Below are 20987 nucleotides of genomic sequence, written 5' to 3'. Positions count from 1 at the left end.
TGCCAGTGATTGTCACTGCTTCCCACAATGCCCTCTCGCCAAAGATCACTTCCAAAATATCCCTAGAAAAATCCTCCAGCTACACCCTGTAACTTCCTGCCTATCAGCCAATAGTATTGAGCACCTACTGTGTGCAGAGCACTATAATAAGCATTTGGGAAAGTGCACTGCAATAGAGTTGGCAGACATGATCACTGCTCACGAGGAGCTTATATTCTAGTCCTATGGGATACACTCTAAAATCAATCAGAAGTATTTATTAAACCTCAACGGTGTGCAGAGTATTCTATTAATCACATGGGAGGGTACAACAGAGTTAGTTGGCATTCCTGTCCCCAAGGAGTCTACTATCTAGCAAGGAGGTGAAACAGCATGGCTTATTGGATAGAGCACAAGCTTGGGTTCTAATCACACCTCTGCCATTTGTCCGTTGTGTGACCTTGGGCAAATCACTTAACTTCTCTGGAGCTCAGTTCCCTCACCTGTAAAACAGGGATTAAGACGGTGAGCCCCATGTAGGACATTTGACGACCTGAAAAGGTTGTAACTGCTTCAGCACTTGGTATGGTGTCTGGCACACAGTAAGTACTTAAATATCATTTTTTAAAAAAAGATGTAAAGTGATGGGAGGTGGGATGCTTTGTGAGCAAGTCATCTTTGTCTATTAAAGCCAACCCTGATTTAAAAAGCAACGGCTTCGGTATGGTGTCTTTGCCACACACCTGACAGCAATGATACCACAATTCGTTTACCAGGTATGGTTTATGAGACTGACCATTTCCCCTGGGCTATAAGTTCTGATGCCAGATTAGGACTGGCCCAAAGTCCGAGGAAGTCTAAAGACCATCTAGAGTGAGGAAGTGAGAGGAGGGAAACATTTGAGTTGGGGGAGAGTAGGGGAGGGAAATCCTGTAGCTATTGCTGGAGCCCACTTCATTCAGTCATATTTGTTGAAAGATTATTGTGTGCAGAGCACTGTACCAAGCACTTGGTAGAGAACAACAATAGATACATTCCCTGCCCACAACGAGCTTACAGTCTATATGGGCCGGGGGGTGGGGGGAGACAGACATCAATATATATAAATCTCCATCCACCCATCCTATACAATCCAGTCCATGTACTCTACGTGCATCTGAAAGTAACTGGAGGAAATAATTAATTCAAAGAAAAACGTCAGGGGGCTGCAGGATGGGGGGTTTGGTGGGGCCATAGCTTTGGGATCCAACTTTCCATTGGGAAGAGAGCACAGATCACTGGGAAAAGCATCGTGGAGGAACATTTCTAGAGCAGCATGACCTTGCCTTTTATGGGCCCAGCACGTTCCTTTATCACACACACATTCTTGCAGTGTTAACTTCATGCCAACACAAGTGTTGTGCCAACACTGCCTCTGCCATTTTGGGCTCTCTCTGGAACTGGTTCAACTATCAAGCAATCATTTGTTCCTACGGGAGAGTCTTTGTCAGAGATTGGGAATGATGCTTTCCCACTGGATTGGAATCCCAAGTAGTGGTCCTTGCTAGGATCCTCCTAGTTGAACTGAAGGATTAGAAATATTGAAGGCATTCATCCTGGGGATAAATGATGCTCTTCAGGCAATCTGGGTTCTAATCCTGACTCTGCCACTTGCCTGATGGGTGACTTTGGCCAAGTCACTTCCTTTTTCTGTGCCTCAGTTTCCTCACCTGTAAAATGGTGATTAAATACCTAATCTCCATCCCCCTTAGACTATAAGCCCCACTTGGGACAGGGACTGGGTCCAAAACTGATGATCTCAAATCTACCCCTCTGCTTAGTACAGTGCTGGGCACATAGTAAACATTTAATACTACAGGCATTATCATTTGAAAAATCAAAGGCATTTATTGAGCCTTCCCTTCCCTACAGCACCTGTATATATGTGTATATGTTTGTACATATTTATTACTCTATTTTATTTATTTGTTTATCTTACTTGTACATATCTATTCCACTTATTTTATTTTGTTAGTATGTTTGGTTTTGTTCTCTGTCTCCCCCTTCTAGACTGTGAGCCCGCTGTTGGGTAGGGACTGTCACTATGTGTTGCCGACTTGTACTTCCCAAGCGCTTAGTACAGTGCTCTGCACACAGTAAGTGCTCAATAAATACGATTGATTGATTGATTGATTGACTGTATGCAGATCACCATACTAATCATTTGGGAGAGTACACTACAGTGGAGTTGGTGGACACGTCCCTGCCCAGCGCTTAGAACAATACTTGGCACATAGTAAGTGCTTAACAAATACCATAATTATTCGTACAATGAGCTTACAATTTAGAGGGCTGTACTTCAGTTTGGCACGGTTCCTGTATTAGGTGGCTTTGTTCAGCCTTATCTCACTTAGGCTAATTGCCTAAGCCCATGGCAGGTACATCTGAGACTCCAAGCACCAGCTCAAAGACTACTAGTCTGGAATTGGCTCTCTTCTGTGGTGAGCATCAGCTGCTGATAAGAGAAGTAACGTGGCTCAGTGGAAAGAGCCTGGGCTTGGGAGTCCGAGGTCATGGGTTCTAATCCTGCTCCGCCACGTCTGTTGTGTGACCTTGGGCAAGTCACTTAACTTCTCTAAGCCTCAGTTATCTCATCTGTAAAATGGGGATTAAGACTGTGAGCCCCATGTGGGACAACCTAATCACCTCGTACCCCCCCCCCCAGTACTTAGAACAGTGCTTTGCACATAGTAAGCGCTTAACAAATGCCATCATTATTATTATTATAAGATAAACTGGTTGACTAAAGTGCAGGTGGAGACTCCTTGTTCTGTCATGGTAGATAAAAATCAATAACTCCAAAAGAAAGTGTTTGAATAGGCTTTCCAATCTAGTGAAGGAAGTTATGTTGTGCTCTTTTCCTTTACTATTCAGTTGCATGACATATTCGCTGATACAACTAAAGCAACAAATCAGTAGTGGGAAAGGCTTAACTTTCCCCCACAATCAGTAGTATTATTTAACACTGTCAATAAATCTTAATGTTTCTCCTTAAATAATAATAATTATTACTGTGGTATTTGTTTAGTGCTTATTGTGTGCTAAGTGCAACACTAAGTTATGGGGTAGATACAGGATGATCAGGTCCCACATGGGGCTCACAGTCGAAGTAGGAGGGAGAATAGGTATTGAATCCCCATTACTCAGGTGAGGGAACTGAAGCACAGAGAAGTTAATTGACTTGACCAAGGTCACTCAGTAGGTATGTGGCAGAGGAGGGATTAGAACCCAGGTCCTCTGACTCCTGGGCCAGTGCTCTTTTCACTAGGCTATGGTGCTTATACAGTATAAATGTCTTTTTTGCTTCTGAAAAGACGTTTCATAGCCTTCTGAACCACTAGATTCCCCTTACCTGCCCCCCTTACCCCCCAAACACACACACATACACACACAGGCTGTCTTTCGAGTTTTAACTGGGCCCCATCGATAGGTTGACAAAGCTGCAAAAATTTAAAAATGAGATGCTTGAAATTGGTTGTAGAGTCCAAATTATTCACAACTGTGTCCAAATTATGACATTCTTCCACTGGAAGTGTTTGGTTACACAACCAGTGTAAATGTGGAAATATTTGCACATCTTTACCACAAATTGCAATCATTCAGGAAGCAAGCTGATGTTGACTACCAAACCTCACCACAACACATTAACATGTGTTTTCTGCCACAACTCTCAATCATTAAGGACTTAAAAAAAATGTTTGACTTTTTAGAAGCATTTAGAAAGAAATGAATAAAAGCTGGATATGTAAGTTGATAAATGAATCTGGAATATTTTGTTTGTTGATCCACATTTTACTCTTTGAATAACTGGTTTAAAGTTCCCTCATTGCCCGTACAATCTACTTACTGAAATAAGATTGATGGAGTGTTATTCTTGATACTGAACAGAAAAAGAGCGGAGCCAATAAGAGACAGAATGTGAAATGGATCATTTTAAGAAGTGACAAGAAAAGCTTGTTTACAAGTGTTCATTTTGAATGTCTGGTATCCAGGTACACATGCAGTCTTTTTACATACACTGTCAATAGCCTGAGATGAGTTTTAGGTCAAGAAAACTTATTTGGGGCCAAATTAAAAGAATGAAGTGATCTTGGATGAAAATTTCTGTATTGACAGCCACCCTTTTCCAAGTATTCATGCTTAAGGTGAATTCACACGAATGTCAAACGTTTTCAGTGAATAGCTGCTCCCATGGAAAGAATTGCTCAGATGAAGAATTCTGGTCTGCAGTGCCGGATTTGTAATGAAAATGGCTGAGGGACTCAGAGGATGATGTAATTGTACATTTTAAGTTAGAAATAGCAGTTCACAAGGACACACACTCATTACTGCTATTAGATATGTAGTACTATGGTCATTACTATTAGGCATAAATTTATTTTGGAATACAACTTACAAGCATAGTACTGTACAAGGGATCAGAAGCTTACTGCTTATGGATTTATACATTTTAAATGCAACAGAAAAATACACACAACACAAAAAAACAAGTCCAGAGGTGCAGGAGCTAGAAAATGCCAAATCCAAAGGGATAGTGCCACTAGTGACACTAAAAAATGCCAGCCATGGAGATAGACATAATGTCACATTCAATTGTATTCCTTAGGCACTTACTGTGTGTAGAGTACTGTGCTAAGCACTTGAGAGAGCACACTAGAACAATAAACAGACACATTCACTGCCCAAAACAAGCTTACAGTTTAGAGGGGGAGACATTAAAAAAAATTAAAATACAGATATGTACATAATTACTGTGGGGCTGGGAAGAGGTATGAATAAAGGAAGCAAGTCAGAGTGATGCAGAATGGAGTGGGAGAAGAGGAAATGAAGGCTTTACTGAGAAGGCCTTACTGAGCATTTACCAAGTGCAGAGCACTGTACTAAACATTCAGTATGCAAAGCCTGCAGAATATCCTAACATCATACATACCTTTTTGCAAAAATATGCCAAATTCACCCAAACCTAGAGCAAGTCTCTAGAGGAACCTGTGAACTTGCCCTTGGTGAGTTACTTCATTTCCATAACCCCATAAACATGGACATTAATATGGCACCTGATTTTATAATCTATCCCTGTGTACCAGCTAGGTAGTTGGTAATCTATTTGGCCACATATAATTAGCTTATTTTGTGTGATATTCTCTAAGAACCTTCTTATGTGCCAAACACTGTACTAAGCATTGGGGTAGTAGAAGACAGTCGGTTTGGGCACAGACCCTGCCCGACGTGGGACTAACAGTCTAAGTAGAAGAAGAATGGGCATTTAATCCCCTTTTTACAGGTGGGAAAATTGAAGTACAAAGAAGTTACTTTCCCACAGGCATGCAGCTGGCAAGTGGCAAGAAAGGGAGATGGGAAATCTGACAGTTTTGAGGAGAAGAGCTGTTTCAGAATGGGGGAGAAGCGGTGACTGTTAAATTAATATTGTGTAACCTACCATAAGGTAAGTGACATTGTATAAGGGGTGTTGGATGATTATCAATCAATGCTTGTTATGGGGACGGAATGTGTCTGCTAATTCTGTTGTATTATACTCTCCCACTTGCTTAGTACAGTGTTTTGCACACAGTAAATGCTCAATAAATATGATTGGTATTTATTGAGCGATTATTGTGTGCAGAGCACTGTTCTATGCACTTGGTAGAGTACAACAGAGTTGGTAGATTCAATCTCTGCTCACAAGGAGATTACAGTCTTCAGAGGGATACAGACATTAAAATAGATTAGGGATACATTTTGGAACTTTCTTTTCCACTCATCTGTTCACCCTGGGCTGTCATGAATGGGATGGGTCCCAGGACAATTTACCCTTTACAATCAGTATAGCCTAGTGGAAAGAGCCCAGGCCTGGGAGTTGGAGGACCTGGGTTCTAATTCCAGGTCTGCCACTTGCCTGTTGTGTGACCTTGGGCAAATCACAACTTCTTGATGCCTCAGTTTCCTCATCTGTAAAATGAGAATTCAATGCCTGTTCATCCTCCTCCTTAATCTATGAGTGTCACATGGGACAGGGTCTGTGTCCAACCTGATTTTCTTGCATTTGTTCCAGCACTTAGCACATAGTAGTTATGTCCTGCCATTATTATTATTAACCTGGTTCCTGGACCAGTCTTATGGGAAAATGGAGATTAAACAGCATCCTAAGGAAGGTCTGGGTGAGTTTTGATGTGGGAGCTTCCCATTTGTGTAACCCGGAGAGGCAAGTCTTCTTGTGTATTTGCAGGTGAGTGTCACTCTCCTGCACAAAGAAGTGTTCTATGATAGTCATTTCTATGGCCTTCTCAGTTATTATCTTAGCCAACTGCTGTTTTCTCTAAGCCTGAAGATTTCCAGAACATTGGCCTAGCCTGATTTAGGTTAAGAACCCTTGCTCACATTTGTGTGGTGTAGCGATTGTGTTGCCACACATGGTTTGGAGCTCACTGGTGAAGATGATTTGAAAGATGTTTTTGACACACAACAGGCCTGTGATACAGATAGCCTCACTTTTCAGTGAAAAGGATGCGGAGGTTTGCCAGGAAAGAATCACATGAGGATGCTGTATCGAAGAGGAATGGACTTTCTTAAGCTGGGCTCGGCCACCTTCCTGTGCCAAAGAGCCAAATAAGATGAAACCTTGGTACCCAAAGAGCCAATCGTACAATTAAAACATACAACTTGTAGACTTGGCCGTGAACCCAAGTGCTTCGTTGCCTCATCCTCCCTGGATGGTGGTGGCAGTATTGAATCTGCCACCTCGGGCTATCAGCAGCAATTGACTCACAGTTTTCAGCTGAGTTTGAGGCTTTGTTTTCCTGGATCTCTGAGGGCATTGCATTTTTAACACTCCCTGATCCAAATGATCCCTGAACACCTTCAGCAGTCCTAGATTTGCTCACTGCAAGGGAAGTCAAATCAAGTTTTATTTGGCCAAATGACTCTTACCTCCCAGGGGCCTCCAAAGTAAATCAATTAAGTTGGCCTCACCTTTCTATTTTAGGGTTTCTTAAAACTGATGTGTTTGTTCTTTTGAAAGAAATGAAATCTCTAATCCTCTGAAAGTAATTCTTGCAATGCTATTAACTTCAAGAAAATTGGCACCTAGAGAATAATAAAGAAGGCCAGGGGCTCTGAAGTCTCCTTTCTTCTCTCTTCCCACCCAAGTACAAAGCCATGCCACCCACAGCTGTGGATAAGCCAATGGCTCTCCCACCTTCTCTCATTCAAAGCCTCGTGGGCACGGACACCGCTCCTCCTGCAGCCGCATGAAACTTGTGAACAGCCATGCTAACTCGGAAGGGCCCTCGGTGACCTGGTCTTAAAATCTGTAATTGTGAAGTTCACCTGCCTGGCAAGAGAAACAGGTTTTTGGGTCTCCTGGGGTCTGTTACAACAAGGAGTTTAATGGGGAGCAGTTAAGAAGGGGGAGGGGCAGGCATTAGTGAGTGAGCCCAGGGCCAATACAAATTCTGCAGCCTGGAAGTTTTTATTGGCCTGGAGACTGTGTGGAACCCATCTGTAAGGCCGAATTAATACCATAGAGGGAAAAGGTTTCCAGGAAAATTCATTGCCTAAACACCACTTTAGTACCCCAGCAATAACTAGTGCCACACGGAACATTCTCTAGGCTCAGTAGTAAAAGAGCTATGTGGACGTAGTGCAGAAAAGAAAACACCCAGTAGAAACTCCCCAATTCTCCTTTGGCTAGTTTTTAAACCCTTCCATTCCAGTTAAAAAATAAATCCTGGTGGTCTCATTCCACTTCCTCCCAACAAATTCCCAGCTAAGAGCCGCAGCAGGGTTTCTTGAAGGCCAGACAGCATACCTTCCTCTGGAGGGGTTGGGGGAACCAGAACACCATCAGTTGGGGGCATTTTGGCCAAGATAAGGTCACACAGACAGGGCAGACGTACCCCTTCAGGTTTGGGATCAGTATAGGGTGCATTGGGCTGGATCTCTAGGAAACTCCAGAATACCAGTCTATTGCTGAACTGTACTTTCCAAGCACTTAGTACAGTGCTCTTCACACAGTAAGTGCTCAATTAATACAATTGAACAAATGAATGAGGTGCTCCTGGTCCAAAATCCAGAGGCACAAAGGTGGCCTCCAGAGCCAGTTTCTCTGGTCTCTGACTCTGGCCAGCATCAGGAGTCCTCTTTAGTGGGAATGTGGGTGGATTTTCTCTCTCAGAACAAGGAAGAAGAACAATTACTTGTTGGAAAGGCTGGCAATTTGTGGGCTTCAAGCTCTCAGCCACCGCCTTTCTCAACACCACTAATAGTTTTGCAAAAGTTCCTCCCAGAGATTTATAAAGCCCAGAAGGTGGATGTTATTTAACAGTGTGGCAGGACAGTGAGCAGGAGTGGGAAAAAGTCTCTGTCTGGTCTGGGTTCTTTTCGGAGACTCCCTAAAACTGTGGGGAAAGACACCAAAATGAGGTTCTCCTTGACAAACATGGAGAAATTAGAGGTTAGTCAGAGCTGACCACTGCATTGCTCCAAAATCTTCAGAAAAAGATGTGATTTTTGGATATCGTTAGATCAACACACCATAACTGGGACCCAAGATGCTCTGTGCAGAATTGGGCTACTTACACATGCGAGGCCTCAGGTCATTCGTTGCTGGATTGGAGAATTCATCAGTGAGACTGGCTGGCTTTACACCTGGGGAAAGTCCAGGTGATGTGGAGAGACAGACGCCTCAAACTCAGTACTAAAGGGAGATGACATCATGAAATTAGCCCAACTGGCCCACCCCCAGCAAAATGGACCCAACATTAAATCTACAAACTCGAAGGCTTGGACTGGCAGATCGCTCAGTCCTGATTCCATCACCCTGGCAGAGGGAGGCTTGTCCTGCAACTCTGGGGTTTGAAACTGGCTGGGGATAGAGAGTTCTGGAAGGTTTGTGGAGATCAGACCCTTTGTGTGAATGATGAGGTCAGCTGCTGTGAAGGGCTCTAGGTAATCTGGTTGTCTGTTGACAAAATGACTTGTTCCATTGTTTCCGTGTCGCTTTCATCCAAGCATAGACCAAAGAATGGTCTTAAGCTCTCAGTATTTCCAAAACAGAGACCCTGAGGTACCTCTGGGCTTTTCCCTTTTAGAAGCTTCTCCCTTAATAAATATTAAAATCCTTAAGGGCAAGGTACACTGCTGCTCAATCTGCTCTCCCAAAAGCTTAGTGCAGTACATAGACTTCTTGCTCAGTAATTACTGACTAAGGTCTGGAAAAGCTATTATTTCGCTTGCACTGAGAACTGATTGAAGCAACAGAGCACCGATCATTTTCAAAAGAGTGAGGAGAGGGCAATCCAGAAAGACTTGAAATCCTGAATGCAAAATTGGTAAAAGGCTTTTAGAGCAACTGGAGTCAAGATGAGATGGTTAATTAGGACAAAAGATTGCCCAGTGCTTTTTAAAATTAAGAATCAAGGAATGTAGAGGAAAATAGCGCAAGATAGCCATCAGTATGAATATTTCATGGGGAAGTTGAAATGCAGAGAAAGGAAAGCAGATCTGAAAGGGATTTGTTGGCTTTTCTCCTGACAGGCAACATAGAAATTTTGACTTAAAGCCTATGTTAAGTAACATTTTCACTTAGAGGGAAGACTTCGGCTGAAGTGAGGATGAGTTCAAGAAACTTGCGCCTTTGTAATTTCGATCTTAGATTGGGCTTGCCCATTAGCAGTCCTGGAATTCAGAATGGTACCAGCATTTCATATATGCTCAGATCGTATGTTGTGTTGTTTTTAATGTGTCTAGTTTTTCAATCTTTCCTCATGTTTCTTTTGCCAACTTCCCAGGCCTCCTTTATAGATTGTGAGTCCCCCGAGGCTCTGGGGCCGTCTTATTTATCCTTTATTGTACTACTCCCCAGCCTCTAACATACTCCTTAAAAATTAAATGATTGAGATTGAGCGTACTCAGCCCGTATTCTAAGCTGTGTGGAAATTCACTCAAGAATACCTCAGCCTCTCACAGTAAGATTTTCCCAGAGAGTCTGAAAAAATTTAGTCCTTAGAGCGTAAGATTCTTATGAGTATGAACAGTCCTTGGGCTTCTGTTAGATTGACCCAAGTGCTTAGTAGAATGCACAGCACCCAGAGAGAACTCAGTGAACACCATTCTTATTACTATCTTAAGGGATGTTGCACGGAGTAACAAAGAGCTTAGTGCCCTTTCCAAGAGGGAGAATTCAAATCCCCTAATCACTAATGATTTTAGGGCACTGTCAGCAGGCTCTGGAAGATCGTGAAACATCCATCCAGGTGATTTCTCCATCTCCTTTCCCAGGCTCATTAGAATTGAACAAGTCTCTGAGCTGGTGGGTTTTGGTTTGCAAACACAACTCCAGGCCTTTCCAGGCTCACTTCCTTTGCTCTCCAAGGATAAGGCTGTATATTACAGTCAGTGACTGATTTAGGGCTCACAGTCTGAAACACAGCCCTTGCCTTTACCTGGCTCAAAGCCTAAGATGGCCCTTAAAGGTAAGGCTTTAAGCAAGTTCAAGCAGAAGTAAGAGTCTCATGAGAAAATGATTGGTGGGTCAGTTGCATAGACATGGCTGATATTTTAAGTCTAACATCTGGCCATCTAGAAAGGAGAAGTATTGTGTGAAGTATTGTAAACTGCTCTAGGGTAAGATCATGGAGAGATTGTAGTAACTGTACATGTAGAATAGAGAGTGGAAAAAAAGTCTCCAGGCAATCAGTAGTATTTGGGCACTTAAGATGTGCAGTGCACTGTACTAAGCATTTGGGAGAGCACAATGCAACTGAGTTGGTAGACATATTCCCTGCCCTTAAGAAACTTACAATCTAGAGGGGAACACAGACATTAAATTACAAACATCAGTGAATGTGCACAAATTTCCAGTAATCATTTCCCATGCTCTCCCACTTCAAAATATGGAAGGGGAAGCGCATTAGAACAGAAACAAGTCTTGGAATTTCATTATAGCTGGGAAAACTACAGATGGGCCAAAAAGCCAGGAAGATGAAGAATCATTTCGTCGTCAGAATCCTCCAGAAACCCAAGACCTAGCTCGGACCCATTTCAGCCAAGTGTAATCACGGATATGTCCAAACTCCTAGACTGCGTCACTCCTCTTGTTTGAATTTTTAAAATAAACTAACGTCGGAGAATTGTTAAGTAGCCGTCTTGGCATGCTCAACTCAATGGCCAGAGAGTTTGCTGAGCCGCCACCAGATTTATGTCTCAGTGATACAACAACATTTAGCGGGGGCCGTGTTCTGGAAAGATTTATGACCGATCAGCAATCTGGGAATGACTTAATGCCCTCTGTCAGCGGGAAAGTTACGAGAAAATCTGCTGGGAGATAATGGTGAGGTCTGTCGATGTCGGGCTGCCGTTTTCTGTTAGTGAGAAGGGGCAGAAGCCTAGAGCGGGAAAGGGATTATACATTTTAGCTCCTTGATGGTTTAGTTTTTTTCTTTCAAAATTAAGCAGTCTGTTCTTCACGGCAAAGCATTTGTAACGTCTTCAACACTCTGGTTTCTATTAGTAATTTCTATAAATTCCTAATCTGGTTTAGATTGGTGCATTCAAGGATAAAAGCATGATCATAGGTAGTTGAGTCATGTTGCCACCACTGCCTCTGCCCTAGGCCTGACCAGGAGGGTTGAGTTTGATCATTTCAGAGCTAGGTCAGTGGCCTATCAATGCCTTCCAGTGACAAACACAAAGGGAGAATTCTCATAGGCCCACACCACTCTGGGATCCACTGAAAATGGAAGCAAATATGGTGGCTAGTAGATTGGAGGTTGCAAGCCCAGAAAACCCTCTTTCTCTTTCCAACTCTATCAGCGTATGAACTACCAACCGAACACAGCTATGGCTGAACACTATAGAATCAAGTTGGGGATCACCCTGAGATAAAACCTGTTAAGAGTTTCAGTTATTTTTAGGGTTTGGATTGTAGAAGAAAAGTTGCCTCTCGCATTCTGCCTCAGAGAGGGTTTCTTGGGTCACATGAAAGAATAAGTCAGGAGACAAACAAATAGGTCCCTAAAATTAAAATTTTAAAAGATTGGGAATTTAGCTTAAATTGAATGAGACTGTAATTGAATTAGACTGTGAGCCCACTGTTGGGTAGGGACTGTCTCTATATGTTGCCAATTTGTACTTCCCAAGTGCTTAGTACAGTGCTCTGCACACAGTAAGCGCTCAATAAATACGATTGATGATGAATGAGGGTGAAGATTTATACCTAATTTTAATGTTCTCCAAGCAACTTCGAAGAGGGAGATGTTACCGGACAATGACGTTACCACAGTCTAGATTACTATGAAAGATTTTTTTAAAACTACCCTCACCCATTATGAAGTCATAATTAGGTTGAAACAGAGTGTGAAATCCAGAATGGACTACTTGCAAGTTGCTTGCCTTGCCCCACTGAAAACTAAGTAGTTTAGTGGAAAAAGCACGTCCTGGGAGTCAGGAGAGCCACTCTCCAACCTCAGCTCAGCCACTAGCTGCTATATGATACTGGGCAAGACGATTAACTTCTCTGACTCGCTCCACAGTGGGAATAAGATACCCACTCTCCCTACCTTTAGACTGTAAACCCAGTAGAGGACAGGAACTCTATCTACACCAGTGCTCAGCACAGTGCCTTTAAAAATATATAGTTATCTTTTATGTGTGAAGAAGACACCATTGATAGTGGAATTTACCTGTGGGTGCATGTGAGAAAAATAAGAAAAAGCTTTGCACTTAAGTGTTAATACCATATACCATAATATAAGTAACTACCATGTGGAACTATTTACTTCTCTGGTGGTATTGGGATCATTGATTTTTTTTTTCTTCCTTATCTCCCCTCACTCTTTTCCAGGGAAGGCTCTGTAGATATTCAGCTAACAGGTATGGCCAGGAGAGTTTTAACTCCAGGTTCCTGGAAAATTCTCATCCAGTCAGTTTGGGATCCTACCCACAGTTTGGAGCTCCAATCCCCGCCTGAAGAGTTTCTTAGTTGAAGCACTTTAGTTCTGAATTCCTGGTTCAAAGAGAAGAGAAGACTTTAAAAGTATTCTTTAAAAAAATAGTTTCAAGGCTTTTTGGACATCAAATAGCCTTAACAAAATAATGTTTCCTTAAGAGCAAATGAATTAGGAACATATGGGTTACATTTCCTTTGAAATTGTTTCCTTTGAAACAATTTTGAGTTTGGCCAAACCCAAGCCAATTGCAAAACAATCTGAAATGCTGTGCCGAACCAGTTCCATTTGCGGTAGTTAACATCGTTAGTCCTGAAAGCATGGTAGAGAGGCAGGGGTGGATGAAATGGGTTCTGGGTCAGCAAATTTGAACATCTCTCCCTCTACTACTCCATAAATGTAACTTCCAGGGTCCACACATTATCCATTCTAGCGTGCTTCCATTTGGGTAGAAGGGAGAACTTTGGGTATGTGATCTGAGAAGATAGCAGAGGCAAAGAAGTTGATGTCCTAAATCCAGAGGATGAGGGATGGCTATTTTCATGCTGGAAAGGAGGAGGGAAATGGATGGGACCCTTCATAAGAAGTGGGGAGAATTATGGAGCCCCCTAAGGGAGTTGTTTTTATTTGGTCTAATACCACATCATCTGATCCAACTTTCTCAAGCCCCAAACCAAAAAAGTTGCCTGGAAAATTTTCACTGCTGTGGGGAATCATAACTGTGAGCCTGACACTCTGTGTTCCGTAGTTCCTTACTCTACACTGGGGATCTATTCTGGGAAGGGACAGTTTAAAGAGAATCTTCAACACCCAGAGGTTCCAGTTTCCAGACAGAGTGGGCAACTTCAATCATATTACAGTTAACTAAAAGCAGGATCTTGACTGTGTACTCAGAGGTCAAAGGTCCTCAGAGAGTCAAATGACTAGCCTTCAAATATCACTTCCCAAATGAGAATTTTCCTTGCAAATAATAATGATAATAATAAAACATTTTAAGTGCTTATTTTGTTCCAAGCACCATTTTAAGGGGTGGAGTAAATGCAGTGCAATCAGTGTGAACACAATCCCTGCCCCAAAGAGGGCTAACTGTCTAAGTAGGAAGGACAACAGGTATTTAATCCCCTTCCCCATTTTACAGATGAAGAAACTGATACAAAGTGAAGTGACTTGCTCAAATCACAATTTAGGCAAATGGTAGAGGCAGAATCCTCTGATTCCCAGGTCCAGGATGTTTCCACTAGGCCATGCTGCTTACTGAAACCTTCCTGAACCCAGGGCTCAACATTTCAGCTTTCCCCTCACTGCAAGTTGCCCTCCTTGAGGACAGGAAGTGTGTGCTTTGGCACTGTTGTACTCCCAAGTGCTTGGTACCTAGCTTAGCACTCAGTAGGTGCTCAATAAATACCATAGATTGAAAAAGTGAACCCAATTTTATGTAGTATGAAGGGGGGGATAGGTTCCAGATTTCAAAATAAAATAAAATCCAGGGCAAGCCAAGGTAAAAAGAACGTGTATTAAGTTAGGGAGCATTTTATCCAAGTCTGAAGACAATACAGAGCAGAAAAAGTCAAGTTCATAAACAGTAAAATCCACATCTGGCTGCAGTTATTGCCCTGGCACCTTGACCGTAACCGCTCCACAAAGGATTCCCAGAATTGGGTTAAAAATCCTCAGTGCACTGCATGGCTCTTTCTTTTATATTCCTTGCTCCTCAGAGCTAGGCAAAGCTCGAGATCTATTCTTAACTATTAAAAAATGATGGAGGTGGGGAAATGCATTGCCAAATAGAAGTTATGGTATTTGGGGATATGGAGGACTTAACAAGAATTTTTTTTAAGTGAAAAGTAGGAATGGGGAAATCTAGGAAGAGGAGACTGATTCTGCAGGAAAAAGAGGAGGAAAGTTTTGCAGAACCTAAAAGCTTCTGTGCTTCCCTGGATCCGTAATTTCAGGTTGAGCTATCTCTACTTTGGGCTTGGACAGCATTTACTTTTGAAGGGAAATATTTTGTTTCATAGTGGTTTAAACCCACTTCCACACTGGAATTCTCTCGTTCATTAACATGAAAGTCTCTATTTTTAATCCCATGTGTCTTTTCCCCCTGTATCAGTGATATTTGAGGATCCATAGGGAAAGTGATGAGCCAGTTTAAAAACATAAGGTGGAACTACACAACAGAATGAGATCCTCTCTAGAAACAGCTTTGCAAAAAAAAATTAACTGGATATTGAGTTGGAAAACAGACGTCTTTCATGTATGAAGCTTATTTGCATTTTTCAGTTGGAGGGACAGAGTGGAAAGATAGAAAGAGAGAGCATGTGCATTGGCAATTAATTTATCTTAATTCTGGGGTCTCACTGGCTATACGGCTTCTTGAAAAAAAGTGATCAGGAAGTCATAGAAGAGATCAGGGAGGGTAACACTGAAGGCTTCAGTGACTTATATGGGTTGGCAAAGAGGCTCTTCAGAAGAGAATATAATGGTAATAATTATTATTAATAATAGTATTTGTTAAGCCCTTACAATGTGCCAAATACTGTGGAGGGGTCTGAGGAGTATGGAGGTGTGTGCCAGCTAGAGAACTGATGAGAACATTTTAATGCGGGGCAAAATGTGGATTCAGGGATGAGAAGGAGAGCGGGCTCTCAGTCTCTACCCAGTCCTACTTAGAGACATTATGGTTGACTCCCATCACAAGCTCGTCTACATGGAGGCGGCATGAAGCTTTAGACTAAGTCCTGCGATTTACCCCACTTCTCACACATCCCTGACTGTAAGAGAGGGGCAGGCAGTCCTTTGCATCAAGGTGATGGGAGCAGCTGTCGATGACTGCTTAGTACAGTGCTCTGCACACAGTAAGCGCTCAATAAATACTGGAATGAGCACTTCTGACTGGCGGAAGGAAGTTACCCCCTTTCCAGGGTGCCAGAACATGTGGAAGCTGCAGTCTTATGCACAGTCTCCTCTGGAGAGCCTGGCTTCCTCCAGCCACTTCTCAGGGTGAACATAGTCAAAGGATGATACAAAGAGCACTTGTGGAAGATGTGGCACGGAGCCATGTCCTTGGTATACAGTGTATGCTAATTCCACCCCGGATTTAAAATGCAGCAGCCCCTTGTTTATACAATGGATGTGTGACTGATAGGCAGGAGGGAGTTATGGGGTGGGTGGGGGAGAAAAGAGGGGCTCCCCATTTATTTTTTTTAGTGTGGACTGTGTTCTCTGTAGGGCAGTATTCTGGGGGAATAACTTAAGGGACTTCTAATTTAGATCATTGAGTCACCCAAGGTGGTCAGCCCAGAATTCCCCTAGGAAAAGCATCACTTCAGTCTACAGAATTTATTCTCATCTCATCATTCAGGGGTTTATACACACAAGTCCACTATCATTAAAGAGAATTATGCTCGCACATTCTCCTTCATGTTGAGGGGATTAGAAACCCTTAACAGTGGTGAATTATGCTCTTCTAAACTTTCCTGTGATTACTCGGTGGAATTTTATATTCTTTTGCAAGGTTGTAAAGGGACAAGCACTCTAATGAAGTGTTATTTACACTACACACTGATTTTGCTCCCTTTTCTTGAGATTTTTCCCTCTGTTCCAACTTTTTTCACTCATCATACATTGAACAGACCAGAATGAGAATGGCTTTGTCAGTTAAATGGAGCATTTTGTTTAAAAAGTCTTCACTAGGGACAGTGCTAGTAGTTCTTCTTAGAGGGCCTGATAACACTCCATATCTTCTTGCTGTCCAACCTGATGAGGCCGTGCGATGTCCCATCAGAGAGAAGTGCCTAAAATTCTCAAAGCCACTATTATTATTGCGTCCCTTTCTCCTGTTGTCACTGTGGTTTATGGCTTTGCTCAAACTGATGAGTCTACTGTTGAGAAGGACAGATGGAGAAACTGAAGGAATCGATTATAGTGCTAGTGGTTTGCCTAGTGGTCACTCAACTATGAAAAAACTCTAACAACCTTTAATATTTTCCTCCCAATTTTATTTCTACCAATATATTTAAGACCCCAGGTCACTAAAGATTTTAAGATATTTGTTAATCACTTACTATGCGCCAAGCAGTCTACTAAGCACTAGAGAAGATACATGATAATTGGGCTGTAACACAGTCCTTGTTCCACAGAGAGCTCCAAGTCTCAGTCCCCATATTCCAGATAAGGTGAATGAGGCACAGGGAAGTTAAGTGACTTACCCATAGTGATACAGCAGACAAGTAGCAAAGTCAGGATTACAATTCAGGTCTTCAGACTCTCAGGCCCATGGTCTTTCCACTAGGCTACACCACCGTCTCATTTTGACTGGAAGCCCATTTTTCTGTTCTAACAGTCCTGATTGCTTTTCTTTGAATGGAAAGAGATGGCATAAACACAGAGTTCAGCTTTTGGAAAGTCAGAGGAGATGCAGAATACATTTCAACTGAACCAGATTTCTCCTTGCATTTGGGGAAGGCTCGCAGCAGGCTAATCCAGTTTCTAGGAAATCTTTAAGCTCCCTGTGGGCAAGGAGCATCTATACGTGCTCTTTTGTATTCTCTCAAGAGCTCAGTACAGTGCATGCTCGGTAAATACCATTGATTAATGGTTGTGACAACAGGAGCAGGTCTCTAACAAAGCTATTGTCCAGAAACTTTTCTGTTCCCACAAAAGCTGATTTATTTGGTGAATGTTGAGTGATACCTTCCAAACCACCTGGGATCCTAAGAACGGAGAACTGATTTGGACTTCCCAGAGACTTGAACCCATGGGAACCTAGATACTTTTTTTTATTATTTTATTTTTAAAACAGTCATCTTACTAACCTCCACAACAGGCCTGGCAGAAAAAGAGAAAAAGCCACCCAGAAAGAGGTTCTCCAACACAATTACTTTTGCTGTAACTATTCCCCCCCCACCCCATGTTAGCTTTAAATTTCAAACCTTCAAGCTAAAATGAAATTCCTCAAGTCTCTCCTTGCACATCCTGTTTTGAAATAGAACATGCAGTCTAGAGATTGACCAGAGGAATTTCAGTGGTGAGATGTTTCAAGTAGAACATGCAGTCTAGAGATTGACCAGAGGAATTTCAGTGGTGAGATGTTTCAAGTTGATTCCTCAAGAAGTTACAGGAACTGGTACCTTTCTTAGGTGGACATGGGAAAGAGGCTGGCACGTGTACTTTTGGCTGAAGAGAGGGACCCAGTTCCTCCCATAGCTTGCCCCCACAAATCGGCATGCAGTATGATAGTTTTGACCCAGTTTACAGGTAGCACTCATAAAGCAGACCAACTACTTAGCAGCCTGGTTCCTAATGTGCCCCCCTTCCTCTCCCCACACAGTGACCCAATGCCCAGTGGTTTCGCTTCTCAGAAAAACTGGACACTACCAACAAAACCCAGCACAAACACTTTTACAGGGAGTGGAAGGAAGGGGAGAGAAATAGGTATCCCTTCTTCCCCCTCCCCAAGACTAGGCCACAGATTAGTGCAGCCTTCATTTCTCCTATCCTTTATAGACTACAAGGCCTCAGCCTTAAAATGGGTCTGCATTAAACTGGGCAGGAAATGGTCTGCCAACTCTGTTGTATTATACTCTCCCAAGTGCTTAGTACAGTGATCTGCACACAGTAAGCACTCAAATACTTCAAATACTCAAATACTCCTCCCTTCAAGGCCCTACTGAGAGCTCACCTCCTCCAGGAGGCCTTCCCAGACTGAGCCCCTTCCTTCCTCTCCCCGTCGTCCCCCTCTCCATCGCCCCCATCTTACCTCCTTCCCTTCCCCACAGCACCTGTGTATATGTATATATGCTTGTACGTATTTATTACTCTATTTATTTATTTATTTTACTTGTACATATCTATTCTATTTATTTTATTTTGTTAGTATGTTTGGTTTTGTTCTCTGTCTCCCCCTTTTAGACTGTGAGCCCACTGTTGGGTAGGGACTGTCTCTATATGTTGCCAATTTGTACTTCCCAAGCACTTAGTACAGTGCTCTGCACATAGTAAGCGCTCAATAAATACAATTGATGATGATGAAATACCACATAACTGATAGTAATCTGAAGATAATAAAGCCCATTTTTGAAATTAATTCACTGGGTTCTCCTGACAATGGAATCAGTGATTGGAGTGAGAAGGCGTTAGTTGAATGTTTGAGGAATGCATGAATTACATTGGAGAGATGTCCAAAAATACATATTTTTTAAATTGCACTTATTAAGCACTTATGTTCCAGACACTGTACTAAGCACACACAAGCTTATCAGGTTGGATACAGACCGTGTCCTACATGGGCTCACAGTCTTAATCCCCATTCCCTTCATGAGAAACAGTGTGGCCTTGTGGACAGAGCACAGGCCTGGAAATCAGAAGGACATGGGTTCTAATCCCAGCTCTACCTACCACTTGTCTGCTGGGTGACCTCGGGCAAGTTGCTTAACTTCCTGCCTTGGCTAATTTGTAAAGTGGGGATTAATATGGTAAACCCCATGTGGGACATAGGCTATATCCAACCTGATTAGCTTGTATCGACCCCAGGGCTTAGTACAATGCCTGGCACCTACTGTTTAACAAATACCATAAAAAATACAGATAAGGTAAGAACGCCTAGCCCATAGTTTAGCACTTAACAAATACCATCATTATTAGAGAAGCTAAAGAACTTGCCCAAGGTCACACAGCAGAAAGTGAGTGCCTAGCCCATAGTTTAGCACTTAACAAGTACCATCATTATTAGAGAAGCTAAAGAACTTGCCCAAGGTCACACAGCAGAAAGTGAGGGAGGATTAGATCTAGGTCTTCTGACTCCCAGGCGTGTGCTCTACTAGGCCACACTACTTTTCAAAATTTGACCTAAAGTAGGTCACCATTGCAGAGATTAATTTTGTTTGAAGTAACTTTAATATTATTCCTGTAGCTCTAGTCTAGCCCAAGTAACCAGAGTCTCCCCCAGTTCCCAACACTTTGCTTAACAGGGGCTAGAAAGTGTCTTCTGAGGCAGGCTGTTCAGCCCCTGCCCAGACATACAGAGATTCCTTTCTATGCTAAGAGTTCCCTCCTTACCTACACCTTCCTGTGGCAAGGGCAGACTCCACTGTCAGCTCATTTAAGAGTCTGCATTTTATGGTTAGAGGCCCTCTGAACAACTCTTCCACCTACCCACTTCCTCTTTCTCTGGCAAACCCTCAGCTTTAACATCCATGTACTGACTGAGGCAGGTTGCTCTGAGACTGGTTGCTAGAACTGGAGGCTATTTTATCTTGGGAATGAGCTAGTCACAGCAGGATTCTCTTCAACTTTAGTACTAGCTGGAGGCAATCCCTTTAAGCAAAGGGGTCAACATAACAGAGAGTCAGTTTTAAAGAGAAGCACTGACTTCACTTCTGTTTCACCCATTTCTAAGCCCCTACTGTGGGCTCTTCTATAGAAAAAGAAAAATCTTTTCCCCCTACCAGAGAGAACACAAAGAAAGTCTTACCATAGAGGCCCTCCTGCACTGGACATCGCCTTGAGTAAACAAACTAAATATTCAAGCTTCAGCTTCCTCACAGAGTCAGAATAAGGCCTGGTTGTGGTGAAAGCTTCCACTTTCCCCTCAGCTTTCAGCACTGCCAACACACTCCCCTCAATCTGGAGAAGAGAAAGGAGGATCCACTGCCCAATGGTAAGATAATAAGATAATATTGCTACCGACTCCAGCTTCTCTTCCTTTTTTAGAGCTTAACTCAAGATTAGGGGCTAGTTAATAAGTCATCTTCCTCCCAACGTCTAACAAAACCAACCCTCTTTCTGCCCTCTTACCGGAAATTCTGGAAGAAAAAAAAAACTGTGTTTCTGCTTAAAGACTGATATGGGTTACTGCTAATCGGGCAAGGCCAAAGACAGTTGTGTCTTGCTAGCCCTGCCCCACATCAAGTGTTGCCTGCTGCAAGCCTGTTGCCCTGAGGCAAGCAGTCTGGCAGTCTGCTTGTCCTTTTCTACCCATCAGCTAACTGAATCTAGGGGCTGGCTTACAGGTCCAGAAAAGGACTTCAG

General features: G+C 42.7%; 1 protein-coding gene across 1 annotated transcript in view; it reads right to left on the bottom strand.

The window, feature by feature from the left end:
• MROH9 (maestro heat like repeat family member 9) overlaps nucleotides 1–20521 on the bottom strand; it is a 79324-nt gene extending 58803 nt beyond the window's left edge. Inside the window, 1 exon segment of the mRNA XM_038758589.1 lies at nucleotides 20431–20521. The gene's annotated coding sequence lies outside the window, so the exon portion shown is untranslated.
• Nucleotides 20522–20987: the final 466 nt, after the last annotated feature.

Source organism: Tachyglossus aculeatus, chromosome 16 (genome assembly GCF_015852505.1).
Source record: "Tachyglossus aculeatus isolate mTacAcu1 chromosome 16, mTacAcu1.pri, whole genome shotgun sequence".
NCBI classification, from domain to species: domain Eukaryota; kingdom Metazoa; phylum Chordata; class Mammalia; order Monotremata; family Tachyglossidae; genus Tachyglossus; species Tachyglossus aculeatus.
The sequence above is the reverse complement of the archived record's forward strand: the minus strand, read 5'-3'. Positions and strand labels throughout refer to the sequence as shown.